Source organism: Euleptes europaea, chromosome 9, assembly GCF_029931775.1.
Source record: "Euleptes europaea isolate rEulEur1 chromosome 9, rEulEur1.hap1, whole genome shotgun sequence".
Classification (NCBI taxonomy): Eukaryota; Metazoa; Chordata; class Lepidosauria; order Squamata; family Sphaerodactylidae; genus Euleptes; species Euleptes europaea.
Window position 1 is genome coordinate 27,462,087 of NC_079320.1, and position 20,483 is coordinate 27,482,569.

Genomic DNA, 20,483 nt, shown 5'->3' on the forward strand with positions numbered 1-20,483 from the left:
CCCAGTTCAGCTCTCAATACAGTTCCTGCCACTCAATGTGGACCTCCCACGATTCTTCAGAAGAATCTAGCAGAGAAGGTATCAAGCAGATCATGGCAACCATATATCCAAATTGGGGCACCATAGAACCACTGAGAGTGCCGCAGGTATAAACTGATGTCCTTTAGAGAAGAAATAACGAGTTGTTGCATTGATCGTTCGAGCAGCTAACTGTTGGGCCTCCTCTATAAGTTGTTTCCATGACAAGTTAAAGCAAAAAAGTATTCCCATATATTGAAATTTTTTCACTTCCTCTAACTTTTGCCCATTAATTTCCCAGTTATAAATTGGAGGTCAATGTTTCTTAGTAAAAATCATAACCTTGGACTTTTTGTAACTGATTTCCAATTTTTCTCTGAAAGAATACTGAGAAAAAGATTTCAACAAATGCTGAAGGCCAACAAGAGTGTGAGAGGTGGGTATCATTTGCATGTAGGAGTACAGGAAGTTGCTAAAGAAGGGGAGTGGTGATGGATTCAAGTGATTTCAACTTTGCAAACTGGTCATTCAAATATGAAATGAACAATAAGGGAGCCAAAACACATCCCTGATGGACCCCTCTCTGCAGTGGGAAGAATCTAGACGAATGACCAGTGTTGCTCCAACAGACCCCATATAGGAGGGCTCATAGAAGTGGTTCTCAACTTGGTCCATATCTGGTCTCTTGGTACGGAGTCAAAAGCTGCCCGTAGATCAATGAAGGCAACATACAAGGAGCCACTTGAGATCATAGATTTTTCTGCCAAGAGGTAGAGAATTATACACTGATCCAGTGTAGAGCAGCTGTGCATAAACCCGACCTGCTCAGGGCCAATAATGTGTTCTGATTGAATCCAGTGTTCAAGTTTCCCATGTAAGTATAAAGCACACAATTTCCCCAGCACAGGCAAAAGGCTAATCGGATGGTAATTAGCTGGATTAGATTTGTCCCCTTTTTATTGATTGGTACAATAATGGCTTGTTGCCAGGATCTAGGCATTTTGCCTGAGTTGTTGATCGATGTAAAAATGGGTGCCACGAACTGGGTTCACCATCCAGTATCAGAGCAAAGAACTTCAGCCGTAATTAGGTCAGACCCAGGAGCTTTCCGTGGCTTTAGTTTCTTGATTAAGGTTGCTTTCTCTTCCGGTGAAACCCTAGGCCAAGCTGGAAGCATCCCTTACTCCCACAGAGGCTCTTCATTCATTTTCAGACCATCAAAAAGATTAGAGTAAGATTCCCATACAGCTGGAGGAATACAAAAAATCCAGCCCCTTCCTTCCTCCCACCCAAAACACCCGAATGATGGCGTCACTTGTGTACATACTAAGCTCTGCTACCCACTTAGCTGCTGTGTGCAGCTAAACCAGCCGCACCACTACCTCCACCACCACTACCTCCTGATGTCCTTGGGCAATGGTGCTGGGTCTTATTCTCCTTCCCAGCAGCGCTTTATAATAGAACCTGGGAGTCATCAGTGAACTGCTGCACAAGCCATGGATACAAATGCAATAGCCATCTGGCTACCAAAGTAACTGGGTTACTGTCAGAGTGACCGGACCGGGGAGAACAGGATAGGTGAGATGAGGACATGGAGACTGAGTCTGATACCTGGTTTCTTCTCACTTACCAGTGCAGCCAGAGGTGACATGACCTCTAAGACACTATGTATACAGTAGAGGAGAACTGCCTGTGCACCCTGCATACATGATGGGGAGTGAAAACTTCCTCCTTGGTGATCATTTATTGTATGGATGGAGTTGACCTCAAGGGCAAACTATACACTACTGAATGTCCGTTAACAAAACCCTTCCATACTACAATGCACCTTCGGCTTGGGGAAGTATCAGTGAAGATGCAGAAGAGAAAACATTAATTAACCCTTCTCCTGCCAGTTGTTTTTCTTCCCCATTCCCCAACTCTCTTGAATTGTGTACATCTGAGAAATCATACGTTTGAAGGATCCTTGTAAAATACAATTTACACATAGTCAAGAGTTTAGGTGCAGAGTAAAGTGGGGATAAAGGTGCCTGTGAAGAATTTTAGGGGCAAAGTGGTTGGCGGGGAAAGGAGAAGCCCTTTCATTACCTCCTGCATGTTGTCCACTGTAAATCACTCCTTCCCAAGGTGCTTTGCAATGCAGAATGCCCTACTGGGACTTCATCACACGTAAGGGCAATGTGAAGTGTAGTTTGTCCCTTAGTGGCTATTTCTACATTTGAATAATCTTTTTCAGATCAGGACCTAGGCCTGTTATCCTGTTGGCTGACAATGTCATCCCCTTACGTACCTAAGTGCCATCAAATTGCAACCAACTTGTGGTGACCTCAGCAAGGAGCTTTCAAGGCAAGTGAGAAACAGGGGTGGTTTCTTGGTGGTCTCCCATCCAAGTACTGACCCTGCTTAGCTACCAAGATCTGATAAGATTGAACTACAGCATGCCACCTTCCCTTCCCATGTTATCCCCTTACCTTTTAAAAAAAGTGTCAACGGCAGGCAATATCTTTGAAAATTTCTAACCACAAATAATTCCAGCCACAACTGGTAGATTTCCGTACAGGGTCATGATAAATTGTTTGAACGGTATCTATTATGACAACATTACTTGAGGTCTGACAAAAATGTCATATTGGCATCCCCCATTAATTAACAAAGTTCGCATTTACAATTAACATGCTATTGGAAGAAGATATTTCAGTGACTTATTTTTTAACAGCCATGCGTCTCTTTTCACTATATAGGGTTCTTTGGCTTTAATTCTCAACTTTCAGAGATCGGCAGTGGACGCTTTAATCCATTCTTGGGGAAAGGCCATCCAAACTTATTTATCTGTCATGGTGAGTCCGACACAACATCATAAATTGCTTGAGCCATTGAAAAACAATAAACTGAACGTGTTACAAGAGGAGCCGCTGCCTTTCATTGGTATTGCCTCTTTCAAGATGACAGGAGACCTCAAGAGGCCTGAAATTCTTAGTTGTACGAGTTTGTGACTAATAGATGGTTTGATGTGACAAGAGCTAACTGTCTAGGGAAATTGAAGCCTCTTTAAGCTCACAACCCTTTGTGTCTCGTTCTTCTTTAGGTTATTGTTGTGAGGTCTGTAGGGGCCTTTTTTACAGTTTGCATTTACAGACAATATGCGATCAGCAAGATCTCTGTAGTTTTACTGTCAGTATTGATTGGCTGTCATTCAGTTCTGTAGCTAATTTGCTTGTTAGCAGTAATTTTAAAAGTAAGTGATAGTTAACGGTTGTATGCAGGGTGTTTTTATCTTTCCTATATTGTGAAGTTACTATGTACATGGCTTAAACAATTCATCGAATAGTGCTAAACTTTTAGGGCTTGGAAGAATATCTGTTCTAAAGCTGGAACTATTTGGGAGGGACAGGGAGCAGTCTCATAAAAGTTGGAAGTGCTCAGATTCTCTGATTTGGATTTCCTTCGGTACATCAGAACATGTAAATATCTCAAAACTAGAGTCATACAATTACATTTGAGTTTTAATATGAGTGAAATTTCGGTATTGTTTCTGGTTTTTTTTTAATGTTCTCAAGTTCCAGTAAAATGATTTGAATCCAAGTTTATAATTTTTTTTAATTAAAAGAAAATCATCAAATAGTTTGAGAATATATTTATATGTAGATGTGAATACATATATATGTATAGGTATGTATGTTTGTATTTCTCCCCATGTTGGGAAAAAGACAGGTGTTTCATTAATACTGGGGTATAATTTGCTAGGTAATTTAATACTCCAAACCATGCAGATGTGAAAGTGGAGGAGTGTTCTTACTCAAACTTTGAATCTCAAAATTTTGCTCAATTCCATGAGCATGGGGTACCTAAAAATTCCACGGGGGACCTAAAAAGAAAAAAAGGGGGGAGGGAGGAAGTACCTGCTGTATTTATTTCTAGCAGCTGCAGGTCTGCATCTAAACAGTAGCTAGACTGAAATTCATTTTATCTATTCTGGATAAGCTGGCAGCGATCTCTAGAGCATGATTTTTTTTCTTTTGCTAAATTTGTATGTTACCTTTCAACAATCAATTTTCAAGTGTTTTACAAGACAAAAACAATACAATTAGAAGTAGAGTTGGGATTGCTCAATGTTGCATTCTTGTTTTTATGCTTAAGCGGACAGTATAGAATGAGTAAATCTTTTGACAATGTACTTATTTGGCATGTTTTGGTTCCTTTTCTTTCTCTTTGGTGTTGTGGTTTAAAAAATTCTAATAAAATATATATACACAGATTACTTTTAGAGGTTCTCCTGTATTTGGTGTTGAAATCCCCAGGGGTTTTATTCTTTGGGGGCTTCAGCATTCAAGCCAAGACCCCGTGGTATAGTATGGCTCAGATCTTTATGGCCAGTATAATGACCATAAGATAGTCCTGGAACATTAGTCCCCACTTATAAAGTAGATCACACATTCATTTTGCTCTTCTGTTTTGACAGAGTGCAGTGCAAGATAGTTTCATTGAGGGGGAGATCATTGTGATCCCTTTGTCATGATCCAGTGATGACCTGGTGAGATTTAGACTGACAGAGAATGAGAACCACTGCAAGGGTAGAAAACCTATCAAGATGGGTTGTTCCCAGATCCATATGGTTTCATAGGGAGTCTTGATGGCTTAGATGGAATTTCTGGCTAATGTGGCTGGTGCTTCTATAAGTCCCTTGACTGATGTGATATCCTTGAGGATATGAAGATGACCTAGGAAGTTATGATTTTTCTGGGGTGCCCTCTGTCATTTTATTTATTTACTCACTTAGTTAAATCTTTAAATACCGTATATACTCGAGTATAAGCCGAGTTTTTTAGCCATGATTTTTGGCTTTAAAAACTCAGCTCGGCTTATACTCAGGTCAATACGGTAATTCGCCTGCCGGACCCTCTCCCAGCGCGCTCCCGCCGGCCAGCTGATGGGCGGGCTGTCCCGCCTTCTCCCCCCACCCCACCTGATCGCGCCTTCTGCGCTGTGGTGGTGGCGGCTTCTTCCCCACCCCACCCCATCCGATTGCGCCTTTTGCGCGATTGCGCCATCGCGCCTTCTGCGCGGCGGCGGTTTCTTCACCCCGCACCCCACCCCGCCTTCTGCTGGGCGGCAGCAGTTTCTTACCCCCCCACACCTCCCCCACCCCCCACCTCACCTGGGCCGGTCCTCCCGCTTGCCAGCTGACCCTGTGGGGCCTCCTGCGCGCAGGGATGCCCCCCCCCGCCGCTGCCACCTGCCTGCCTGCGCGCCTGGAGCCCGGTCAGGTAAGCCTGCAGGGAGGGAGGGGGTGCATTTTCCCCTCGGCTTATACATGGGTGCCTAATTTTTCCCTATTTTTGGGGTGAAATTAGGCACCTCGGCTTATACTCGGGTCGGCTTATACCCGAGTATATACGGTACCATCTTTGCTGCCAACATCTTGGCTTTTTCTGCATAGGCCTCTAGGGCTGAGCAGTCAGGAGAGTAACCCAGGAACTCCTTTGGTAATTATTTTTCTCATTCTGGCAGAGATTCTCTACTTTGGATGGGAATGGGTTGATTAGTTATGAACCCCTTTATCAGATCTTCATAGTGTATGGGCTGGCAAAAGTGTAGAATTGTACAACCTGTGATGTGTGTAATCAACATGGAGTTTATCAAATGAAAGGTGAGGAGACATGTTTCTCCTGTCCCACAGTCCCACCCTAAGGGATCTGATAGGATATTTTGTGCAGGTAAGTGAATCTTTAGCCTTTGGCTTAGAAACTGCCAGTGTTTTTAAAACCAATGCAGATAATAGGAAAATTCTGAAGATCCAGAGTTTCTACTGCATACTGAAAGTCAATTTACTTTTATATTTAAATTTAAAAATAGTGAAAGGGAAACAGCATTCAAGTGACTTTTTTTAGAATGCAGACACAAAGGAAAAGTGCAGAATTCAGTTTTAATGTGAAAACATTTCATACATGCTCCCTTCTAAGTAAATCAGAATAATGGGCATTGAGACAAAAAAAAATGGTTAAGCATTGTTAGGATATTTTGACTTTTTTACCACTATGAGAATTGTTAGTTGAAGACTAAAATTGCTAAAATGTACACAAATGCAATACTAAAGATGTATTCAAATAACATTTAATTTACATGATTGACTACAATTGCAGGTTTATTGTAAAAGCCTATTTAGCTGAAGTCAATGTGAGACCTCCTATTGATTGTATTCCCAAAGCATTTTGAGACTGCATGTCTTCTAACTACAGTATGGAACAGATGTTATTTAAGATACGTTCCCTTATTGACTAGGAATTAAAAATACATATGAAAAGTTTTTCTGCCATCTTATTAATATGTATCTTATATTTCTCTTTTAGAGGTTTTAACATTTCTCCTTAGTGAACAAGCCAGTCTTCTTCAGTAGCAGTAAATCAACGGTATAAAAATAAAACAAAGATTTAGAAAAGGTGACCAAGGATAAATAGGGTGTAATTTTTCTGCTCCATTATTTCAATCATACCCTGTCAGCAAACAATGCCCCCCAGCACTGTTTCAGGTCAGAAAAACTGCAGGGGGGGGGAAGGTAAGAGCCTCTCCTCCCCCATTGCCATGGTGGTCCTGACTAGAATAGGCCTTTCACAGCACAGTTTAAAGAAGTTCAGACCTGGGAACTCACTCCTTAAAATGGCAGGCATCCCTAGGGCATCTTGTTTTGCTCTAGGAGCATGGAGACGACGTGTAAATGTTTAGAGTGCCGAAATGGTATCTGGAGACCTGCGTTCAAATCCCTACTCAGCCATGAACTCACCTTGGGCCACTTGCTCACTCTCAGTGTAACCTGCCTCACAATGTTGTTGTGAGGACACTAGTGAGCAGGAGAGAGCCATGAGCACTACACTGAGCATCGTGGAGAAGGTTTGAAATAAAAATGTATGGACCGACAGTTCTTCCTGAATAAACACTTTTGAGGTAAGTACTGGATTTTTCTTTTAAATGGGGTGCTTTTTGACATAAAAAAGCTTGGCTTAGTCTAGAACTTAAAAGTTGTATATACATGACTGGGTGACCAAGACTGTGATCTTCAAGACACTTTTCTTGGAGTGAGCCCCACTGAATAAACGAGGACACCTGTTTAGTATTGCTCCCCTAATCCCCTGAAATGAGAGCCATCTGGCCCGAATCATACAAACCAACTTAGCCCACCCAGCTGTGTGGTGTATCTATTGAAAGAACAACCCAGTTCTCCTGCTTTGCCATGAAACTCATTGGGTATCTTTGGGCCAATAATTCTCTCTTGCCAAGCCTAACTAGGATACGGGAGACCTACTTTTGGATCCCCACTCTGCAAGGGAAACCTGTTGGGTAACCTTTGGCAAGTCATACTCTCTCAGCCTAACCTACCTCACAGAGTTGTGAGGATAAAAGGGAGGAGAGGAGAACAATGTGAGCCATTTTGGGTCCCATTGGAAGAATGGTGGTATATAAATAAGGTAAATAAATGACATCACTGTTATTTTGAGAATAAAACAGGGAGGGAGAGCCACATATCTTCATCTGGAGAAAGGCAGTATAAAAATACGATAAATAGAATTTAACTCTGAGAGTATTTCCATCCCTAAATTCCATAAGCTTATAATTATGTAGTATAATAAGACTTCAATCTCACATGATAATATACCTTCAGTAGTTTCTATCCCAACTATGGTAGACCCTTCCTTTGAAGAGTAGTCAGTGGCTTTTGGTAACATCAGTATTATGCAGAAAAGGCAGTTAAAAATATTTGCATGGATTTTATACATGATGTGCCTGCATCGAGCCTGGGGAATGAAGTGGGCTACAAATAAATTTTAAAAGAAATCACTGTGTATTGTACATTCACTATTTCTTCAGGTGCTTCAATGATGCTACTCTGGCTGGTTGGCTAATAAAGAGAAATAATTTTTAACACAACCGACCATTAGGTTGTCAGGAAATCAATAAGGATTCTTCTCTTTTGTAGATCAGATTTAGGAAGAATTAAAACTGAAACCTGCATAATGACTTTTTAAATCTCCAAGCAGCCAGCGTGAGTGGGCTATTTGTTTATTTATTTGTTTGTTTGGCTTGAAATGGAGAGATACCTGTACTGCGTCAACAAGGTTAATCATTGCTTCATTAATGCCCTATATAGGAGAAACAGTGGCCCAAAGAAGTGGATGATCATATTTTTTAAAAAACACGCTTGTAAAACTTAGTGGAACAAGTGTTTTACATATTTCGTTAAAGAGATATTAATCTCATCTTGCAGGAACTGTCAGTGTAACAACTAACCCCGGAGCTGTAAAACGAGCTGTAAAATGGATTTGATGTTAGAATATTATAAGTTCTGTCATTATGGGTAAGATTAACGATACAGCCTGATGATGGTCTATTGCTCTTAGTGATGCAGCGATGTCTAATACAGGAACCGCTTAGTAATTATAGCTGACTTAGTGGAAATAAAAGGGCATGGAAGGGGCAGACTGGAATAATTATGAGTAATGGAGAGACAAATGCTTCAAGCAAGGTAATAGGGAGATAACAATTTCACAGGGACGAATTGTAGAAAGGGTTAAGTCCCCAAATAAGTTAGCAGCTTTAATGCAAGAATAAAGTTATGATTTTTTTTGTTCGGCTGAATTATAAACCAGATATTTCCCTGACAGGGGAGATTTGCCTTTAAGGCTTTCGGCAGAGGGCTGCATGATAAGCCAGACAGTTAGCTCTGTCCTTGGGAAGTTACATGCACATTATCTAGTCGGAAGGCACTCATCCAGACTTAAGAAAGGTAATTCGTTGCACTGGGAGTGGTTTCTGCATCTGATCCTGTGAGGGGCAATCCATTGGCAAGCACAGGTCCAGATACCCCTTTTTGCCGTCTCCTCCCAACAGATCTGCTAGCATTGATCATTTGTTTGGCCGAGGAGAGTGTCACTTAAAGCAGCAGGTGCACACAGACCTCTGCGGTACACTCAGACCTTCAGGGTGATTTCCTTTGGGGGGCCCAGCGTGTTAATTCTTTGGACGGGGTTTAATTTTTCTCAGCTGGCTCAACATTTCCCTCACTTGTTGACTGTGGTGATTAATGCTGTTTCTGGACCAGGCATGCACAACAAGACCCTTCCTCACACAGAAGCAGACCTGCCAAATGCAGACCCCCCAGCTATGAATGAAAGTCCAGCTGGGCTTCCAGAGACCTCCTGTTGTTCCTTCCTTCCCTGCCCATGACCTCAAAGACAAAAGAGTTGTGGAGCACCTGGCAGGCCCTAATCCATATCTGCCAGGCTGAACTTGGCTTACGGGATCCTAAACTGTGCCTGCCTGCTCAAGGTTAATATATTTGGTAGTCTGGAAGGAATTTCCAAATGTGCTACCCTTTGTCTGGATGCTCATTGAGCTTAGAGATCTTTTAAAAGTCTGGTAAGACAGTCAGCAATGGTCATATTGACATGTGAAGGAATTTGTATATATGTACTGTTAAGTCCGCGTGGGAAGGATTCACGAGATTAGAGACGGAGTTCAACAACACAGCTTTATTTGATTTCAGCACAGAACTAACTTACACATGGAACGTGCCTTGCTTATATGCCCCCCTGGCCGCCTGCGGCCACTCCCCCCCCGATCCGTGATAGGGGGGAATACCCTCTCAGTGACCAATGGGACATGCTGGCTTAGGGCCAATAGGATCCGTTTGCTTAGCCAATAGGGCGAGCAGGGTTTAGGATCTTTCATGCGGAACTCAAGCTCCTAAGTCTCCCCTTGCTTACTACCCTACTAAATACATACACAACACCCCTCCCCCCTAAGTCCGAACTATCCTAGCGATGCACTAGGAGCACACAAAGTCTTGGAGGTAGCTCGGCCACGAGCGGTTCCGCTGGGAACGGCGCGGCGCTGGGACGGGGGCCGTTGGACGGTCCATTGGCACCAGATCAATCTCACCCTCGGTTGCTGGGTCATCGGTGTTATCCGTCGCAGACAGCGGCAATGGTGGCTCCGGGTGCTCCAGCTGTTCCGGCTCTCTGGTGACGGGGGTCGGCAGCAGCACTGGAACTGTGGCTGCTTCTGGCAAGTTGGCGGGGTGGCAGCGTAGCTGATCAATGTGGCGCCGCAGAATGCGCCCCTCCGGGGTGGCTACCCGATAGGATACCGGGCCGGTGGTGTCCTGGACTGTGGCTGGGATCCAGGGAAGGTCTGCTCCGTAGTTCCGGGAAAACACGGGGTCGTCCTGCTCAATGACCCTCAGTGTGGCGGTCGAGTCCTTGTGGCCCGGGTATTCAGGCGCCAGGTCAGGGTGCAGCCGGTTGAGCAGCATTTTCGGCTGCAGACCCATGAGGAGTTCTGCGGGGCTCTTGCCAGTCATGGAGTTGGGTGTGGTGTGCTGAGCTAAGAGGAAGTCCAACAGCCCCCCTGTCCCAGTCACGGCGGTCGATGCGCCGTAACGCATCCTTTGTCATTCGGACCATCCGTTCCGCTTGCCCGTTGGTGGCAGGGTGGAACGGGGCCGAGGTTGCGTGGCGGATCAAGTTCTTGGCCATGAAGTCTTTGAATTCGGAGGATGTAAATTTGGCCCCGTTGTCGGAGACCATGGTGTCGGGCAAGCTGTGGGTTGCGAAGACCTTGCACAGCTCACGGATGACCACACTCGAGGTCATGGAACCCACGTCGACCACCTCCAGCCACTTGGAGTAGAAGTCCACGATAATCAAGAATGTGTTACCCTGGAACGGCCCCGCAAAGTCTATGTGGATGCAGGACCAGGGTGTGTGGGTGGACTCCCAGCGCTGGGTCGGGGCCCGTGGCATCTCCAGGCGTGACTCCTGGCAGGGTTGCCAACGGCTCACCCATTCCTCAACAGCAGCATCGATGCCCGGCCACCACACATAGCTTCTTGCCAGGGCCTTCATGCGCACGACCCCTGGGTGGCTAATGTGTAGAGCCTCCAGAACTTTCGTGCATAGTTTTCTGGAATCACGACGCAGCTCCCCCACAGCAGGCACCTTGTTCAGGGATAGTTCAGCCCTCCAGTCTCATAATCTCGGATTTCCAACGCCACCGTGTTCGGGTTTTGGGTGTCGCTCACGTGTCCATGCGATATGGGTCCCTCACCAGCCGCCTGCGCCTCGTCGTGGTCGAGGACTGCCCTGACAGCCTACTGGGGTTTGAGTGAGACTGAATATCACGACCCTCCACCACCTCAGTCAGGCGTCGCTCGATTCTGTCTGGTCCGAGTTAGAGGATGTTTGGTGTGGCCCCCTAGGTTGCTACAAGGGGCCGCCTGTCCACCTCCTCATCGACCCTGCTGCCGCCCCCATCCGCCTGAAGCCCTGCCGCATCCCCTTCGCGCTCAAGGACCGGATCGACGCGGAGCTCGATCGGCTCATCACCCAGGGTGTCCTGGTTCCGGTGCCCAACTTGAGGTGGGAGACTCCGATTGTAACTCTGTTGAAGCCAAACGGGGACGTGCGCGGACTACAAGTGCACCCTGAATCAGGCTCTTCAGAGTCACGCGTACCCTGTGCCTGTTGTCAGCCACCTTCTGGCTCCTCCTCTTTTCTTCACAATTGACCTTTGTTTTGATTGGATCTTGTTTCTTGTCAGCAATTCTGGACATCCCTTCAGCCTGTTGGATTCTGGAAAATTCTGTTGATGCTTTTAGAATGGTGCAGCTCTGTTGTGGTGCTTATACAGCCAATAGTGCTATCCTAAGTGAGTTAAACCCTTTTAAATCCATTGAGGGACTAAGGCTAGGGCATCCAAGCTCCCAGTGGGAGCGAGGATGCCCTGCCTTAGGTCCCTTTGCCTACCACTGCTCTGAGCTGTACGGGGGCAATTAAATAAAACCTACATAGCACGAAGTTTGTATTGGAAGTGAGAAAGGGTAGCTCTAGGAATCACCCACCAGTCATCTTTGGTGGCCCTGCTTCAGGTGCCTGCACCTTCTGAGAATAGGCAGGTGGCAACCCATAAGAAGGCCTTCTTGGTCATGGCACCAGAGTTCTGGAACTGTCTCTCCCTAGGAAGATTTGTCTGTCTCCTTGCATTGCCTTCTTCCACTAGTGGGAACAGCCTTTTTTTGCTTCATTTGGAATTCCATTAGTGATCCCTCCTTCCTGACCAATATTTTAATTGCTGTTTTTATGTCTCTGTACATGTTTTAACTTTTAACTGTTGTAATTGCTTTTAATGATGTATTTTGGAGTTGTTTTTGATGTATGTTTTAAATTGTTAGCCAGCTTGGTGGCCCTTTTGAGGGCAGAAAGGCAGGATAGACATTTTTGTAAACAAATAAACACATTATTTTTTTTACTCAAAGATTTTGTTCGCAGTTTACAATCTTAATTTGACTCATGGTGCTTTCTCATGCTTCTATGAAGGTAAAAAAATAATAATTGGTGGGATACAAAAATGGACAGAGAAAATGTGCTTGGAGAAAAAGGAAGGGAGAATGCCCTCTGGAATAAAGGAGCTTCTCTAATTCTGCTGCACAGAAGACAGGCAAATTTTATCAGCTTCACCCTTTGCTCTGTACACACAAATCTCTGTATATTGCACCAAAGGCGGCAAAGAGCAGGAGGTGGAATTTCCCCTATGATCTGAAAAAAGTCTGAAGCCACTTTGAAGGGGCAGGAATAGTTGGAATAGACAAACAGAGGTTTCATCTTCAGAACATCCATTGTCACTGTTTGATATGACTCTATTCGAAAATGTAGAAGCTTCCTTAAAAAAGTACCACAGACTGTTACAAAAAAGAGTGCTTTTCACTGCAGAACTGGAGCTGCAGTGAATATAATAGCAAGGAGCAATCTAAGAATGTAATATCAGTAGATTGAAAAGAAGATAATACTCTAGTACCATTCAGCCATAATCTTTGGAACAATACGTGATGCAACATGCAAAGTCAGGGAGGAACCTTGAGAGAGGATCCACAATGTAGACAATCCTGGTAATCGTGAATTAACCTTGTTTGGAGATCATGAAGTAGTCATATTTCATCTTCTCTAGCAGGGAAAACTAACACAGAATGTAGGAGAATTATTTGTATGGGTGCAATGGGGAGACATTTTGCTGGGAGGAAATGTAAAAGGGGGAAAGAGAGTAGAGGATCTATGATGGTCTTCTGACAATGAGATGGCCTCTCAGCAGCTTTTGATATGATCACTCATAGTATCATGCTGAACCACTTGGTAGCAATGGGCCTGGCTGGGGCTGTCCTCGACTGGATTTGGACCTTTCTGGAAGGTTGGTTTTAGAAGGTAGTGTTGGCAGAGTTCGGCTCAGCCTGTTCAATACCCAAATATTGTTTCTCATTTTTTAATATCTACATGCAACTGCTGGGAGAGCTGGAGGATTTGGGATGAATTGTCACCAGTATGAGATGACACTCAACTACCTTTTCTTTCCATAAAGATCTAAGGAAGCTGTGGTCAAGCTTTACCAGTGTTTGAAGGCTGTAACAGACTGAATGGGGATGAACAAACTGAAATTAAATCCAGACAATACTGAGGTGCTGTGCATTGTGGATAAAGTCAATCCAACAATTGGTGTTCAATGCACCCGAGCTGGGGTTGTGCTCACCAGGAAGGAGCAAGCTTAGGGTATGGGAAAGCTCTTGGAAGCCTTATTGAATCTAGATGCCAAGATGATAGAGCTAGACAGGAGTAACATGGTTGGTTTACCAGGTCTGTAAAAAGTGAACCTGACCACAGTAAATTATGCCTTGATAATATCCAGGCTAGAGTACTTTAAGATGTTCTGTGTTGGGATGCCTCTTAAGTGTGTTCAACTGGTTCTGAACATGGAAGCCAAGGTGCTTACAATGAGCACATTACTCTCACCTTGGGCTACCTCCATTGGCTGCTAGAGTGGTTCTGGGGCCAATACCAAGTGCCAGGGTTCACCTTTAAGACCTTAAATGGCTTTTGTCCAAGCTTTCAGAGAAATCTAAGTGATAGAAACCTGCACGATGGATTTCTGGATAGCTCCCCACTACACACACTTTCTGGAAATTACTTCACTAGCACTGCAGATGGTTTCTTCCTTAGTGTTCTTACAGTATCAGCTGAAACCTTTTGACGTGGAAACTTATTTTTAAAGTTAAAATTTGTCCTTCTATGTTTTTAACAGGTTTCCTATTTTTAACAGCTATTGTATGGACTTTAATACTGCCTTAAGGATTTACTTTTGAATGGAAAGGTTGGGTACGAATGTTTTAATAAATAAATAAATAACCCCGGGGCAAGGCATCATTTTCATAAGCATTCCTCACAAGTCTATGGTGAACAAATTATTGTATCTCTTTTGTACTTACAACCAGTGTCTTAACTTCCTAGCCTTTACTTAATGTTTTAAGCAGTGAGGTTTATTTTAAAATCAGGTGTGCAATTAGTCTGAATGAGTAATTATTGTAACTAAGTGATCTGTGTGCTGGCCAACTTAATTTTAAGCCCTGAGTGTTTTTATTCACAGGACCAAGGGTGGGTGCTGAATAATTATCTGGATAAAATTCAGTCTCATTTTATAGGATGCACTTCCAGGTCTGCAGAATGCTTAATGCCTGAAAATATCACAGGCAAAACCTACTGTCCACACTGAATATATCTGTGCCAAATCCTTTGCTTTACAAAGAAGCCAAAGATTGGAGAACTGAAGATTAAGATAATTTCTATATACCTAGATTAAACAAACACACACATAATTGAGACAGGTAAATAAATGAAGACCGCAATTCTGAAGGGGGTGGTAGATCCATGGCGGCCGGGAGTAGTGGAGAAGTGCCACCTCCTCAGAGGCTTCCCATCCACCATGGGGACAAAAAAGCATTAAAAAAAATAAAAATGGCAAAAATGCCCCATTGAAAACAGCAAGGCTGCATCGAACCCCTCCCTCCTCAGGCTCCGCCCCCAAAACCTCCCGCTGGTGGTGAAGAGGGACCAGGCAACCCTCTTCCCTCCCAACTAGATAGTCTGATGTAGGGGATGACTGAAAAGTTAAAATGGCCCAGGAGGAATTTTAAGGATTCATCTCAGACTTGCTGATGGCAGCATGGGAGGAAATGATGGGTTATGCCCATCACCACTGGCTGGGTTTGAGCAAACCAGCCTCTGTGGCAGTGGCAGCACTAGACAGCAGCCCACCAAGAAATTAGATTAGTTGACAAGATAGATTACTTTAGATTACTGTAATGTGTTCTAGAATCATAGAATCATAGCGTTGGAAGGGACCACCAGGACCATCAAGTCCAACCCCCTGCACAATGCAGGAAACTCACAACCACCACCGCCTCCACACCCCTAGTGACCAGAAGATGGCCAAGATGCCCTCCCTCTCATCATCTGCCCAAGGTCACAGAATCAGCATTGCTGACAGATGGCCATCTAACCTCTTCTTAAAAACCTCCAGGGAAGGAGAGCTTACCACCTCCCGAGGAAGCCTGTTCCACTGAGGAACCATTCTAACTGTTAGAAAATTCTTCCTAATGTCTAGACGGAAACTCTTTTGATTTAATTTAATCCCATTGGTTGTGGTCTGACCTTCTTGAGCAACAGAAAACAACTTGGCACCCTCCTCTATATGACAGCCCTTCAAGTACTTGAACATGGTTATCATATCCCCTCTCAGTCTTTTCCTCTTCAGGCTAAAAATACCCAGCTCCTTCAACCTTTCCTCATAGGTCGAAGGCTTTCACGGTCAGAGTTCATTGGTTCTTGTAGGTTATCTGGGCTGTGTAACCGTGGTCTTGGAATTTTCTTTCCTGACGTTTCGCCAGCAACTGTGGCAGGCATCTTCAGAGTAGTAACACTGAAGGACAGTGTCTCACTGTCCTTCAGTGTTACTACTCTGAAGATGCCTGCCACAGTTGCTGGCGAAACGTCAGGAAAGAAAATTCCAAGACCACGGTTACACAGCCCGGATAACCTACAAGAACCAATTTCCTCATAGGACTTGGTCTCCAGACCCCTCACCATCTTTGTTGCCCTTCTCTGGACATGTTCCAGCTTGTCTACATCTTTCTTAAATTGTGGTGCCCAAAACTGAACACAGTACTTTAGTTGAGGTCTAACCAGAGCGGAGTAAAGCGATACCATCACTTCGTGTGATCTGGACACTATACTTCTGTTGATGCAGCCCAAGACCGCATTTGCCTTTTTAGCTACCGCATCACACTGCTGACTCATGTTCAGTGTTTGGTCTACTAAGACCCCAAGATCCTTGGGGTTTCTATGTGGGGGATTCTATGTGGGGTTGGTTGCCTGGGGAAGAAGCTGTGGCTCAGTGGCAGAACGTCTGCTAGGCATGAAAAAGGTCCCAAGTGCAATCCCCAGCATCTGCAGTCAAAAGGGTCAGGTAATAGGTGATGTCAAAGACAAAGGCCTGGGACCCTGCAGAGCTGTTGCCGGTCAGAGTAGACTGTGACCTTAATAGAGCAGTGGTCAGGCTCAGTATGATGCAGCTCCAGGTGTTCCAAGTGGAGTCTGCCTGCTCTTAACTTGACACACTAACCACTATACCACACTGACACTCCAGGGTTTCTTTCCTAGTAAGGCTGCTAAGCCTACTAAGTGCATTCCAAACAGAGGGCTTATTTGCAAGGTGATGGGAAAGACCTCTGCCTGAGACCCTGGAGAGCTGCTGCCAGTCTGAGTAGAAAATATGGACCTTGATGGACCAGTGGTCTGATTTAATATAACGCAGCTTCATGTGTTCATCTGAAAACAGTTCAGAAACTTCTGTTTGTCCATAATGCAGTGGTCATAATACTGTCAGGGGTTGGTTTCAGGGATAGTAACACCCCTGTGCTGAACGATCTGCACTGGCTGCCCGTCTGTTGTTGGGTACAATTAAAACTGCTAGTTCCTACCTATAAGGCCCTAAACAGCTTGGTGCTGTAGTACCTGAAGGACCGACTCCTCCTATATTATCCAGACTGCCAGTTAAAATATGCCTCTCAATCCCTGATGTCTGTGTCCCCACTTTAAGAAGTGAGATGGGTAGAGAGTAGAAACAGGGTATTTTATGTGGTGGCACCTTGCATTTGGAACACCTTCACCCATGAGATTCACCTGGTGCTTGCTTTACATTCTTTTAGGTGCCAGGCCAAAACACATCTTTTTACCAAAGCTTTTATTTATGGGTTTTATCTTATCAGCTTTTAAATAGTCTGCTTCTGTTTTATGGATATTTTTATGCTGCTAATGTCCAGAGGCTTCTTTTTAACAGCTTGTTTTTAATATTGAGATGTGGTTTTAATTATAAGCTGCCCTGAGCAGGACTCAGAAGAGGCAGCATAGAAATATCCTAAACAAAAGGATAAATAATAAATAAAAGCAGCAGAGCCTCATTCGCATCAGGAAAGTTTTCAACTTAAATTGGATAATAGTGTAATAAACATGAACAATTAATCCTTGCTAAGTTAAATTCTCCTTTGATTAATCAAGCAGCCATCATTTTAGTGTGTCAAGAACATTAAATAATAAGCTATTCAGACTTAGTTTTTAATACCTCATGTATAAAGCTGTACAAAGCCACATTTAAATATAAAGCCATACAAAGTGTACTCTCTGAAACATTACTGTGAGAAGTCCTTATGATTCTTCAGGTAGAAAACTCTTAACTGCCTTATCAGTGCTGTTCACTGTAGAACCTTTTGATCAGGAAAGATATGTCATGTGGTAATTTGCCAAGTACATGCATTATCTGCATGTAGGGACATGAAAATGGGTCTAAAAAGCGCAAAACCATGGTTTCACCATAGATTGGATATTAACGAAGATAATTTTGGGGGGTGGAGGTTGTTCAGCTTGACTTTGCAAATACATAAAGCTGCAAACCAATTGGATGATGTGGATATATAAAGAGGAGGTAAATGTCAACTGGTTCTGTGCTCGACAAGTAGATCACTTTATGACTGGTCTTGACTTTGGGTAGGGCTATCAAACACCCCTGTGGAGCAGGGGATCCCCACCCCCCAGATCCTGTTGCCCACTGCTGCTGGCAGGAGACAAATTATTATTTTTTAAAACCATTGTCTACTTACAAGAAGTTCTCACCATAAATTTTCCCCCCAGAGTTTAGTAAGGTTAATCAGTTAGTTTCTCATTAATTAATATTTGCAGTTTTGCCACAGACTTTCCAGCAATTCCTAGAACTACTCTTTCCATGCAATCCTGGGGAGGGGGGCAGAACCATATAGGAGTGAAGGTGATCCCAGCGCCAGGGAGCAGGGCAGCAGCATGAGCCCCGTGTGCCATCACTGCCTCTTTAAGGAAATAATTTCAGTACACAGCCACTGATCGTTTTAACTTATGCAAATTTACTTATATTTTTTCACAATATGCACATGTATATGCGTAGCACTCTTCTCACTAAAGTTCTGAGCTGCAAATAGCCTAAACGTGTTGAAAATTATAGGCTTAAAACTCTATGTACATAAACAATTTTCTTCAAATAATACATTCATCTCAGAACATACAAACCCCCGGGGGAATCATTCTTACAACCAGCAGTCGGGTCGCAAAGTCTTATTGGATATATTTCAATTCGCCACAACTCAGGCAGTTTTTAAACCTAAAATAGGTTTAAAAAAAAATGAAGCGATTAGGGACCACCTTATACGATCGGATTTTAGTGCAAAAAAGCAGGTCCAGCCTATTATTAGAGGCCATTTTTCATGTGGAAGATGTGTTCAATGTCATCCATCACTACCAGTGAAAGAATTTGTTTGCCAACAAACAGGATTTCGTTTTGTACTTAAATCTTTTACTAATTGTGATTCAAAGGGAATAATTTATATCATCAAATGTGTTTGTAATTTAATTTACATTGGTAAAACCCTTAGATCATTAAAGTATAGGATAGGGGACCATCGGTCTAGAATTCGCAACAAGGTATTAGAGGCTCCCATGGTCCCCCACTTCATAGAAAAAGGACATAGAGATATTGATTTACAATTTTTTGCCATTTGGCAAATACAAAAAGGCCCCTATGTCAATGCTGAAAGAATCCTATGCCAGCAAGAGGCAAGGTTCATTCATTTGTTTCACTCTATCCATCCCTATGGGTTAAATTCAGCTTTGGATCTGTCTAGTTATTTATAAAATTAATTACAATTAAATTATTAATCATATTTATTGCATTTTAATTCATCACATTTACCCATTAAACTTGGTCTTGACGTCCTTTTATGTATTTATAGGAATCATGTTCTGTAATTTTTCTTAAAAGTCTGTTTAAAATATTTATATCTTAAAAATAAAAAAAAAATATTTATACAATTAATTACATTGTCATAGAAGTTTACACAGGATACTTATCCCAGCAGACTTGAGTATCAACACCTGGTAGATGTTATTTAAAGAAAGGCCACAGTGCATGTTACTAAGAAATAGAGACTTTGGGTCATGCCTGTGAACTGCAAGGCTGCAGTCAGGTAGGATAAGTTCACTATTATTCACAATTGTATTTACACAAGGGTGGGGGTGTTAGGCAATAGTATATACTCATATGTTGTTAATGTTTTAGAAAGGAATAAGGGCACAGTCTGATGAAGCGAAGTTTACTCTGCGAAACAAGGATAAGACAACCGGGAACTTGTAACCATATTTTGTGCCATAATTACCATAACAACAACAACGCGAAGTTACAGAAGCTAGCGTTTGAAACCGGCTTACCAGCAGGAACGGGATTGGAGCCACCGGATTGATTTACGCGGGATCAGCTGACCGCTATTGGAAACAATCTTGATTTATACTGCCTGAGTTGTGGCGAATTGAAATATATCCAATAAGACTTTGCGACCCGACTGCTGGTTGTAAGAATGATTCCCCCGGGGGTTTGTATGTTCTGAGATGAATGTATTATTTGAAGAAAATTGTTTATGTACATAGAGTTTTAAGCCTATAATTTTCAACACGTTTAGGCTATTTGCAGCTCAGAACTTTAGTGAGAAGAGTGCTACGCATATACATGTGCATATTGTGAAAAAATATAAGTAAATTTGCATAAGTTAAAACGATCAGTGGCTGTGTACTGAAATTATTTCCTTAGGGATTTACTAGCTTTGTATCAGTACACCTCCAGATCACTGCCTCTTTGGCAGTGTTTTTCCAGTGCAAGAGCTTGCGCCTGCATCCAGGGGGGGCATTCCCGGGGCATTCCCGGGGGTAGAGCTGCCTCTAGGCAGCTTCCACAGTCCTTTCACCCCAGAAACGGACCATTTTGCAGGTGTAAAGTTATGCCTGCAAAACCCCAGGCATAGCCACATGAAACTCCATGGGCAATTTCACGGGGGGAATAGTTTTTATTTCTCCTCTATGCTACTGCAAGACGCTCAGGAGGCAGCGTGGCTGCGCTGTCCCTGAGTGCCTCATATGTACCCTCCCCTTAGGATTGGGCTGCCTGTAACTTCCAAGTAGTTTTAGAAATCACCAGGAACTCTATGATAAGGACTTCCTGTAAGTATCTGGGGCCTTATTATT